The 12434-nt window shown below is 37.8% G+C and overlaps 1 protein-coding gene across 7 annotated transcripts in view; it reads left to right on the forward strand.

Annotated features, from left to right (window-relative positions):
• LOC135698458 (protein FAM133A-like) overlaps positions 1-12434 on the forward strand; it is a 472657-nt gene that overhangs the window by 222113 nt on the left and 238110 nt on the right. For 2 of the 7 annotated variants that reach the window (XM_065218463.1, XM_065218464.1), the window contains exons 1-2: positions 517-630; positions 1875-1997. The gene's annotated coding sequence lies outside the window, so the exon portion shown is untranslated. Of the gene's footprint in view, positions 1-514; positions 631-743; positions 826-888; positions 1092-1240; positions 1262-1874; positions 1998-12434 lie in introns of those variants that run through there. The other 5 variants (XM_065218458.1, XM_065218460.1, XM_065218459.1 and 2 more) reach the window with 5 other exon arrangements.

Below are 12434 nucleotides of genomic sequence, written 5' to 3' on the forward strand. Positions count from 1 at the left end.
TGTTTAGAGAATTTCCAGGACCTGATTTGGAATCGACAAAGTGCCATAGTCAATATTGATATTTTGAATCACACTAATCCTTCTGTACTCTGTTTCCTTGGAAATTTTTCAATAATATTTGTTTTTTTTTCCAGTAAATGATGGCATTTGGATTGCAAATTTTATGAAATCAACAAACGTTCTCACAAATTTTCAGATTAATAATAATACAGTACTGATCGGCCAACACCATTCAATAGCAATAATCGCACTGATTGCAGAGAATTTATGCTTTCATCGATCGATGAACGCACGGGAGAGAGGAAAAAACGTTCTCCCAGCTTCCCTCCACCCGCGTGGACGCCCAGAAACAAACTCGACGAAGAGCATCATGCTGTTCGCTGATGGTGGCAAGCGAGCGAGAGCGAGATTCGAGCAGTCAGTCGAGAGCATTATTGCTGGCAGCAGCAACCCACCTCCGACCGACTGCCGCGCATAAAACAACGCCAATACTGAACCATCGCCATCGCATCGGTCAGACTCCGTGCCTCATAATAGTGTGAGCCATCGTCCTGATCAATCGCGACGGATTTCTGCTCCTCGGATCGAACCACAGTTCAAAAGTGCTCGGTTCTGTGAACTGAACCTGAAGTGAGTGTGGGATCATCTTTTTTTTCTGATTTTCTGATATCTTTGAGGTGGATTGTGGTGTGTGTCATTTTTTGTTTTTTTTTTTTTTTTTAAGTGCATGAGGTGGTACAGCGAGATTTCGTATTTTCCTGTGCGAGAGAAAGTGTGGGTGGACGGAGGAAAATCCCCGCAGCATCCTTTCTTGAGTTGCGTTGGGTTGGTCCATTCGTTTGATTTTTCTTTTACTGTTTGCATTATTGGCAAAGGGTGTAAAAATCCTAGATGCTTGAGGTACTCTCAAAGGATGGAAATTCATTGAAGCAAATTAAAAGGAACGACGCAAAAGTTATTTCAAAGAACGGCGAGAAGAAGAACCCATTCCTAAATTGCTGCCATAATTGAAAATAATCAAGCCGGGATTGTAATCGGGAACGGGGCAAGCAGTAGCGTGAAGAATAAACTGCACTCAATTGAGATAATTGGTAAATATAATTGAAAAGTGCCACTGCTCGGGAATTGGTGCTTGTTGTGTCTGTTAAGAAATGGGAGCAAACGAGTCAGAACCAGTGAAGTGAGCGATAAAGAACAGACGAGCTGGACCAGGGAGTGGAGAAAGTTCGAAAAGAAGAACGATTGCTGCTATTAATTGAGAGTAATAAAATCAATAAATAAATTATAAACGAAAGTTAACCGAAGACGGTGGTTGGGCTGCGCGCGAAGATATCCCGAATCGGGGAAGTATCGTAACCGACAGCGGAAGCATTGATTATAAATTTATACTCGCTCGTTTGATGATAAATGAGCCGAGAAGTGCTGATGCTGTACACACACAAAATCAAGTGCGAACAAACCTCGTAGTGATAACGAAAAAAAAAAAAACATAGTGCGAGAAACAGAGCAAAATTGATAAGGTTGTGATGTACGAAAAAGCAGAAAAAAATTAGCAAGTGTCGTGGGAAGCCAACCCAAAAATAATCCTCGATAACAAGGATGTATCGTCTGGACCCGTTAAAAAAAAACAAGGGAAAAAGTGTGTTTGTGATTTATATCCCACTTTCCGTTCCTTTATGGCACACAAAAAAGTAACCAAATAAAGCCAAAGATAGAGAGACGAGAAAAAGAGAGCGCTACTTTTACTAGAGTGACAGAGTTATCAAGATAAAAAAAATCTCAGTGTGCCATTGCGACATATAAATTCAAACAAGAAGCAAAAGATAAACCCGAAGAGAAGAAAAAGTCGTGATTTGATAATTTTTTTGTTGCAGAAAATTTCCTGACTCCTGCTGTTGCTGCTGTTGTGTGTCGTCAGTTGACGTCGTCCTTGCTTTGCTGACTGCTGACTGAAGTTGAATCTGTGAAATCTCCCGGAGAAGGAAGCACATAAAAAGGTAAATTTTTCATTGCTATGCTGTTGCTCTTTTTTTTTTTGTCCCACCGGAGTTCGGAGGCCGTGAGGAAGATCGTTTATTTTTCCATTGTGAGGTGTGCGGGTGGAATTGGGGTGATAATAACGCTGATTATGGGCGGTAATTACGGGCAGCGGTGATCAATTCTGCCCGGGCACCAGTCCGGGTAGATTGATCAATTACGGTGCAGAGTCGTTTTATTAAAATTATGCTGAACTGGAAGCTTATTTCAAGGCTACAATCATAATATATTGCAATGCTAAATAAACTCGTACCACCGAGAATTTTCAAATGGGTAGACAAATTTGAAAATACAGGACATATTTAGTCATCGAATATCAGACAGATGGACTCAAAACTGTTACTGATAATAGTTACTGATTGTTGTAATGAAATTAAACCAGGAATTGTTGAGACTTGTAGTATAAGAATCCCAATCACTAATCCTGATTCAAATTAGGCGAACATGTATTTTACAGCATTTAAGTTCTTATAACGTTTAACGCCTCATTGATAGCGACAAGACTCGAGTCTTTTTCCACCGAGGATGATATTGAAACAAGAAAAACTATGGTAAGTCTCACTAGCGTGCACAGTAATCTTGATAAGGAGGGACAAGTTTTTTTTCTATGGTGCATTTAATCCATATGGGGAGTTCTCCAAAGTGCGTGGTGGCTCATTTTAGCTCATTTTATTTATTTTTGCTCCGGTAGTGGTTCATCTTCTTCAATGCAAACTCCTTTCAGACAGCAAATGGAAATTGGAAATTTTATCTTGATTATCGGTTCGTCAAATGGTTGCGATAGTAGCATAGAGGTAACTCTAAGACTAGTAGGCTCAGAAGAAATGTGCTCAACTTTTTGGCTCAGCTCTGGTACTATCTTCAGTCCCAAGCTAAACGATGCACCCCTTGAAACATAGGAAAATCCACAAACCCCACATTTTATCTGTCAAACTTTCATAGCAAATCAACAACAAATATAGTGTAGAACTAGAGTTTTGACTAGAATGGGCAACGCTTATAGACGTACTTGGGACCAATAGGATAGTCAAGTAGTCAGCCAATTTAAAAACAATAGTTTCCACCGGTTTATAGCAGGACTTTAACCGAAATGATACATTTGCTGCAATGTTGTTGCCTTGGTGGTTGGATTCAGCTGATGTCACGTCAGATGGCGGTAATATCACCGACAAACACACATGAATGACCAATAAGAATCGCATTCTCCTTTCGCATGCACACTGCGTCGACAAGGTTCAAACACTGCGCATAGCAGTGAAAAAACAGTACATTGTCCGTGCACTTGGCTGGTGCTCCAGCAGTGCTGCCAGCCATTGTGCTGGCATCGTCAAAACATACTGGCATCACCTGCTCCCAAGAAATCTGCATCGCTGTCAGGACCTCAGCAATGGTATTGAAGATGGTCGTCGCGTCTGTTTTCAACACCCGTCTCACACCCACGAATGCTTCCGTCGACCGATCATTATCAATATACCTGATGACAATCGCCAACTGCTCGTGGTGGCCACAATCACTCGTCTCATCTGCAATGATTGCCACTGGTTTTCCTCGCCAGTTTTTCGCAATGTTCCGCAACATTACACTGTGCAACGACGTAATCATGTCATTTTGAATACGGTTACTTGTGTACAGGCAATTTTTGGCACCTTCCGCCAAGTGTTTCTCCAGCACAGGATCGTAGTTAGCCAACAACAGGGTGGCACACTTTCCGCTCCTTCTGAATGTTCACGAAGTGGTCGGCCGCCTTTGCAAAGTAAGCGCACAATAGCGATTTTGTAGACGCTTTGTCTCTCTAGCAGCAATCATTGCTAGTTTTTGGTGGTCCAGTTATTCGTCGATACCCTTCCTGGCTGTGAAATTCTTCCACGCTTGAAGTTCGTTTTTTTCATATTTTGAACGATGTTACGATGCCACAGTTTATTTTTGACAAATTCAAGGTTATAAGCCCTTATATGCTTTTATAGTTACACTTTACTATTACCGTTGCGAGTTCGTTGAACTAAATGCCAAGGCCAATAGGATCATTAAAAGGTTTAAAAAATATGTAACAATTGGAACAAAATCAGTGTTCACTCGGCTATCGACAGTAGCAGATCACTCTCAATGTGTGTCACGCAATCGTCTATTTACTCGGCAGCAACCATTGTGTGGTCCTCCTCATTGTTCTTCATAAGCAGTTCTTTCAGTCGATGCGTCGTCGAGTTTGGAAAGCAACCGTTTCGTGATGAATGTGTGAGTGCTGACCACGTTTTGCATCAATTGCTGCAATGGAAGCGCTCTGACCCTCGTTGGAGAATCTCCCATACAATGAAACCACTGAAAGCGGCTCCACTTCTGGTGGAGGAGGCTTATTGGATAGCGGAAGATAAAATGTTTATTGTGTTGTACCTTTTGACTATAGTTTTAAGAAGTATTATATAGTGAACAAGAATCCTCGGCTCAGTTAAGTTAATTCGGTTGAGCCTTATCAAAAAAATTAATAAGCAAACAAAATTGGAACAAATCCGCATAAAACTATTTTGGCAAGCGAGTACAGAATTGTTAACGGAATGACGACTTGTGCGAAGAATTGAGCATGTCAACCCTGCCCAAAGTACCGCCAGTCGAGGTGATAGAAAATGATGCCGAACATTCAACGCACATAAACAGCTGTAACTTTTTAATCACGGTTATGACTTCAAATTTTCAGAGAAAATTCTTAGATGAATTCTTAGTAAGACAACAATAGACCAAGGTTCAATGGAACACTAATACCCACTTTTCAATTAGGGAATCCAAAAGCTGTTTTTGAACTTTGTAACGTTGCAAAAAAATCCATCCTCAGAATTCCTTGAGGTTCTTTTCTCAAATTTTAGAACTCTATGAGCTCTTTTGAAATTCTTCTCAGAAGTCCTCTGGAATTATATTTAAAACTCTTCATGATTTTTTTCTCAGAACCAGACATGGAAAATCATTTACATTCATTTCGTGCATTCATTTACATTCATTTGCCCTAACTTTTTTCATCAACAGAACTCCGCAAAATGATGTATGGAGCTTTTGTAGGTTTTGTTATTATCTACAACTTTTGTCAAAAACTCAAATCCGTATCTCTTATGCATGACGAACCAGAGCGAACAGAAGCCACTACTGTTTTTCAGTGAATGTGTTTTACATTCACTGAAAAACAGTAACAAGTTTGGCCCACTCTAATTCGTGATGCATAAGAGATACAGATTTTAGTTATGAGCAAAAGTTGTAGTTGATAACAAAACCTACTAAAGCTCTTTACATCATTTTGCAAAATTCTGTTGATGAAAAAAGTTAGAGGCAAATGAATGTAAATGAATGCATGAAATGAATGTAAATGATTTTCCATGCCTGCTCAGAACACCTTGAAACTGAAATTCCTTTAGAGTTTCAGAAATTTTCCCGGAAAATTTCTAGCTAGAAATTTCCTGGGCTTTGGGAAAACCTTGAGGTTGTTTAAATTGGCTACTAGGTCCCAGGGCTGATCTGGATCTTTACCACATTGGAAAGATGCACACTAGTGTTGCCAGATCAGTGTTGATGCTTACCAAAAGTGCATTTGAACCCGCTTATAAAAGCATAAGATTAATCATCACCGGACATTGTTTTTTGCTCTGTACTAATAATAAATGCAGCATTTGATATTTTAGTAGGAATGCTGGATTTAGTCACAGTAGTCACAGTAGAAATCATCTGTTTTTTTAATAAATCCTGGAATTAGATTTATTTCTATAGGTATGCACTAGAGTGATGCAAAATTTGAAATTTTCGATCCACAATACTTAAACGATTCCAAATCGGATCCTGACTAACCTCTCAAAACTTGAACCCATTTGGTGAGAAACTGAGATGGCACAAACCATTTGAAGTTTGTATGGGAGTTACTATGGTAAAACCAAGATTTTTGTTCATGTCTATCTAATGATTCACCATATCGGTCTGCTTCAAAAACTTTTAACTGTACTTGTAGGACATTTTCCCAGCTACAAATTTGCTGAAGACCACTTTTCGATTAAATGTAAGGATCGAAAGTTATCAATAGTTCAATGCGCTGATGTCTTATGATCATGCTCAATCAACTGCTCAGCAGGCAACATTGGTGTTTCTGGGGCGTTGAATAGGACACAAAAATCATGGCTACTATGTCACACTGCGAAATACAGTGTTGCCTACAGAGCAGCTGCTTGATCATGTCATAAGTTTACCAATATCTTAAATAATTAATAACTTTTTCCTGCCTCGTTTTACATAGAAACGATCCTCAGCAAAGTTTTCTATAAGAATGGCTATCGAACTGTTTTGCAGCTCAATATAAAAAAAGACTAGAAGGCAATGAACAAAAATTTAGATTTCCCATAGTAATGTACATGTAAACTTCTAATGGCTTGTGCGAAGTCTGTTTCTAACCAAATGAGTTGTAACTTTGGGAGGCTAATCAGGACCCGATTTGAAACCATTTAAGCACTGTGGAGCGATAAAGTCAAATTTTGCATCAGTCTAGTATGCACGTTTGGAAAGTATCATCACAAAGATTCTGCACGCGGTCTACAGCTTGTCGGCGGGAAGCTTTGTTTTTGTTTAGAGCCAATGCTTAGAAATGCGAAGCGAAAAACAAATCAAGCATTAAGCACAAGACCTACAAGAAAACTAACAACCCGCAAAAAAATTACAATACAATAGCCATAAAATAAAATCGATCTTATTATACGTATATTGTACAAGAAATTTTAACATAATGTTATTACAATAGATTTACAATACGTCCCATATAGTAAGAATTTTCAAGAATAGAACAACAATACAATTAATGGTAAATGGCTCATCTTTGTTCGGGAAAAACTGATTTTTCCTATGGTTAAGATACATAGCAACCCCCTTGTTCTATTGTAGATTTACCCATTTACCATAGAATCTATAGTGAAAACAATACATTATATGGTTATGTTATCGTAAGTACAATAAATTCTATTGTATGGTTACAATACATTTCATTGTGCCCCTATAATTCTTTTTTTTACGGGAACACAAAGTCTGAAAATAGCAATGTTTCATTCAAAACGTCAAGTATTTCAAGAATATCGGGTGAAACCAATCTAATTGTATTTAATCTTATTTTTGTGTAGTAGGATATTCAATTGAACCGGTCCGGGTTATTAAGACTTTAAAGCATTCTTCCTAAATTTTGGGATACAAGGGTTTAAAAAATATGGACTTTTTTGTATTCGGTGTTTAGAATCTAAGCGAGCACGCTAAGTCGTCAGTTTTAAGTTACTAAAATTTGATCCAAAGCAGAGCAAAACTCTCAGTAATGCATTGATGTAAAGTTAACCCAGACAACCAGAAGTCGTATAACAATGTACAGACAGTATCGTAAATTGCTACAGGTTAAGTCAAAATCGCATATAAGAATGGCATACCTCGCATTATGTTTAAGTTAAATCGTATTGAATGCAAATTTCCGACTTATATGCGATGGCTCAGTTTTCCGTCGTACTGTATCATAAATTAAATCGTATTACATCGTAAGACTTTTAAAAATGAATTTGTTATAACAGATTAAATCGTATATGATGTTAAATGAACTCGTTTAAAATTAAACGAAAATATGCACGTATACGGCCTCCACTTTTGTACGTATAAGCCATTTCTTTGCATTGTATACGAGTTGTTTGTTTGTATATAAATATGTTTGAATATCACGAAAACAACTTTGAATATACGTGCATTCTGTTGTCTGGGAAATAACTCATTCAAATTCTAATCATTATCCCTTCCCATGGTGATCATGTACCCTAGCAGCACGCTTGTCACTGAAAAATTGTGGTTACTTGTGTGCAACCCATTCCAGTAACAATCAAGTTGCGGCAACTTATTTCGATGGAAGTGTGCTGCTTGGGTAAAAATTATCCCTTTGGAATTTCACTCAAAATTTAATTCTCTCGGTACTCTTTTCGAAATTATTATGGAACTATCTGCAGGATTCGTTAGAAATAATTCGCAGAATCTTCATGGAATCATCCCCAGAAATCTTTTCTTTTGGAACTGTCCTCAGAATTCAATACCCTTGAAGTTCTTCTCGGAAGTCAAGTTTAAGTTGTCCGTCCATTCACGAAAACGTTGTAGTTTTTCCATTCACCAGAACTGTGCAATTTTACCATAAGTAATTTTCAATTCAGCTTGCCCTACCATGCAACAGATTGTTGCAAATCTTTCACCAGAAATTTTCAATACAAACTTTCCTTCAGAAAATTTCAATTGACCAGAACGATGCAAATTTTCCACCGTTAATGTTAAAAAATTGCTTCTCCAATCTTCTGATTGGTGCAGATTTCCTTTTTCCATTTACCACCAGACATTTTCAATATAGCTTGCTTCTCCTATAATCAGAATGTTGCAGGTTTTCTCCCAAATAAAGCTTGCCCCTGCGCCCTGCACAGAAAAAAAAATCTTAATTTTATCTATCGCTTAAAATCTCCCTTAGTTTAATTTTGAGCTATACTTGGCATAAACAAATATACAAGGTTGCATACAATAATGCAAATTTATGTGATATTGCGCTTAAATTTACACGAAATATCCCGTAAATTTATGCCAAACCCAGCGTAAATTTTATGTGCGCTGTATCTCGCATAAATGTACATGAATTTTGCGAACAGAATATTTTCAGATTTTTCATCATAAATTTTCAGTAAAGGAGCTTCCCTTCATTCATCAGAATGGTGCAAATTTTATGCCTGAAATTATTTTTAAATATTGTTTCTGTATTCAGCAGAAGGATGCAAATTTTAGACCTATTTTTTCTCCGAAAAGCTTGCCCATTAGACTAATGCAAAATTTGAAATTTTTGCTCCACTGTGTTCAAACGGTTTCAAATCGTGTCCTGGATTAGCCTCCGAAAGTTTAAACTCATTTGATAAGAAACTGACTTAGCACAAACCATTTGAACTTTATATGGAAATTACTTTGGGAAATCAAAACTTTTTGTTCATTGTCTTCTAGCCTTTTACATATTGTACTGTGAACAAATTCTATTGCTATTCTTTTTGGTATATTTATCAGCTACAACTTTGCAGAAAATCGTTTTTCAGCCAAACGTCAAATTAACTAGTTATTAATTGTTTAAGAGATTGATAATCTTATGGCAAGATAAAGCAACTCTATTGTGGGCAACACTGTATTCTGCAGTGTGACATAGTAGCCATGATTTTTGCCCTCTACTCTACGCGCCATAAACGCCAATGTTGCCTGCTGAACAGTTGATTGAGCATAATCATAAGACATCAGTGACTTGAATCATTAATAATTTTTATTCCTTACGTTTGATCGAAAAAAGGTCTCCAACAAAGTTGTAGCTGAGAAAATTTTCAACAAGCTCAGCTATCATTTTTTTTTTAAATAGAACGAACTGTTGAATTTTGAGATAGATAAGAAACGGAAATTATGGTTTCTTCATATTAATTCCCATGTAAACTGCAAATGGTTTGTGCCAAGTCAGTTTCTCACTAAATGAGTTCAAATTTTGGGAGGCTAATCAGAGCTCAATTAGGAACCGTTTGAGCACTGTGGAGGGGTGATTTCAAATTTTGCATCAGTCTATTGCCCATCCGTCCAGATTTTCCACCAAATTTTTTAAATATTGCTCAATTTTAAATCAAACTTGTGCATTCATTTACCAATCCAGAGCAAGTTTTCCACCAGAAATTTTCAATGAAGCATGCTCCTCCATTCACCAGAACGATGCACCAAAAATTGTCAGTGAAGTTTGTTTCACCATGCACCTTTGTGGTGCAATTTTCAGGCTTTGGCTCTTCATGGACCAGAATGGTGCAAATTCTCCACCATAAATTTTCAATGAAGCTTGCATTCATCAGAACGATGCAAATTATGCACAAGAAAAATGAATAAACCTTGCTTTTACATTCACCACAGTGTTGTGAACTTTCCACCAGAAATTTTCAGTTGAATGTGCACCTCCAAATTTTTAGTTTCATTCAATTTTTCCACCAGAGCTATTCATTTTGATTAGTCCCTCCATGCACCACCTTGATAATATTTTTACACCAGAAATATTCAATAAATAGCTTATTTTCCTTATTGGAGATTTGAATATATTTTTCTCCTTTACTTTACTAAAACCTTTGGTTATTATTAGTTAGGTAAGTTCCGATTCTACATATTGTAGTTTCATTTTTATTTCTGTGATCTTGACATTTTTACCTAGGGGATGAGCACTTCAGGGGGTTAGGTGTTTGATAAGTCTCTAGTGGGAATGACACTGATGATGATTGCACATTGTAGTCTAAATATGTATCTGTCATGGATACCAAAATTATTTCTCTGTTTTATAATAAAAAGCTTTCAACTTTAAATTTACCCTCCTCTTTTAACCCACCTTGAAACAAAATATTACACCAGAAACCAAAAAGATTCATTGAATTTCGGTGCTTCATGCACCTTTGTGGTGCAATTTTCAGGCACCATCTTAAAGGAATTGACGAAATGAAAGGTTTTCAGTGCCCGTGTATTATGAAATGCAGTTATTTCACCGTCAAATTAAGATATCAAGAATTCATTTATTTTATATCATAATTTTGTAAATGTGGAAATACAAATCTTATTCATGCCCCACCCTGTGAACGCCAGTGGTAAGTCTTTGGGAATCCTAATTTTCTATTTGACATTTGTGCCTTTGAAGTTTCACGCTAAGGCTTCCTTAGAGTATCACCTTAAGGTTAGGATTCAGATACATGTTCAAAGCACTCCGGTGGCACGAAAGGCATCCAAGAACACTTTGCTTGAAGTCAATTTTTTGGCTCGTTGGTTCGATCTAGAGATGGTCTAGTATACTAGACCCTCTCTAGTTCGATCATACGTCAATTTCGACAAGTCAGGCAAAGATTGCAAGTTTAAGCTGCGTTTACCATGCGTTTGTTTGAACCATCATAGCAACGTTAAGACATCAGTGGAAACATTATCAAGCGCGTAGTGTTTTCGAACATTTTCTTGCTGTGATTTAATTGTTTCGTTTACGATTTACGGGTGCCACTGAAGATTACTACTGTTTCATTTATCGTTCGTGAGGTCCATATCTTGTTAGCATGAGATGTAATATAACCGGGTGTGTGGAATCCATCGATAAACCGTTATCCGAAGGTGGAGTTTCGAGCCACAGGTAGTGTTGAGATTCAAATAGAATAGAAATGTTGAAAAGTATATTGATGCTGCTTTCGCGTTATTGTTCTCCGATAGGTGTTGTCCTTGGGGTAACTTTGGGATTTTCTAACCAAATGTCAAAAGGACTTAGTATGCCCTTGTTGAAATATTGTCTTCTGTGCACGAATAGTACCGAACAGTCACAGGGCAAATGTTGAGACGTCTCTGTCTCACAGTCACACAGCCCAGTTTGACTGTATCATATTGTCTCCCCATTTCTTTATTAACATTTGTTTTACACATTTAAGATACCCCACACAAAGGTTCTGATCCTATAAATTGGATACTTGAGCCTTGTCTTGCGAGTAAATCAGCTGTTTTGTTTCCTTCGACACCGAGTGTTAAATTAGGTAATGGTGGACAGTACAATATTTTCTACCATTTCACACTAAGTCATAATTTATTTAGGTACTGGTTTATTGTTAACAGCAAAATAACAATCCCCAGTCCCTGATTAAATCCGTATCCCCTTTAAGAAAGCTCTCATCCAATTTCTATCCATCAATGTTTACCTTTCATTGACGTTCCTTCTCCACTCTTCACATCCATTAACTATAACAATACCACTGGTTTACCGCCATCAACTATTCATGGATGGTTCGTGAAATGGCGACGCCGACGACAAAACCATGAAAACATGTTTCACGCTTGGTCGGACAAAGCCTGTCTCAAAAGGGTATAGCTAATAGAAGTAGCTACATTATTTAGTAACCGGTATCAATCTGGTTAAACTGCCGTCATGCTTTCCCCAACCTTCGGCTTTGCACCGCTTCTATCCTACAAACTGGATGCTGTCGATATTACACTCACTCGTCGATGCTGTAACAACTCGGAATAGGTCTTTGTACTCTCTATCGTATTGAATGTGCGTATGATCGCTGTCGTCGTCATCGTCATCGTCGTAGGTGGAACTACGTCAGCCACTGCTACGGAACATGAACATCTCATTTTCTTCTTTGTTTGGATTTACCCGGACCAAGCAATGCCTCCCCCTGTGCATAAACTCAGCCAGACACTTGTTTCCATTAGGTTTGACTGCTAGGGGTGATCAAGAAAAGAGACGTTGATTCATTTGGGTTTCTTGTGAAAACATCGCATGAGCATTTCCACTGTCAGCCAGTCGTGTCCACGTAATCATCCACGACACATCCAGCATAAATATGTTTGGCTGCGAT

Source organism: Ochlerotatus camptorhynchus, unplaced genomic scaffold (assembly GCF_037179485.1).
Source record: "Ochlerotatus camptorhynchus isolate MF236.1 unplaced genomic scaffold, CSIRO-AGI_Acam_v1.1 ptg000086l, whole genome shotgun sequence".
In the NCBI taxonomy this organism is placed as follows: domain Eukaryota; kingdom Metazoa; phylum Arthropoda; class Insecta; order Diptera; family Culicidae; genus Ochlerotatus; species Ochlerotatus camptorhynchus.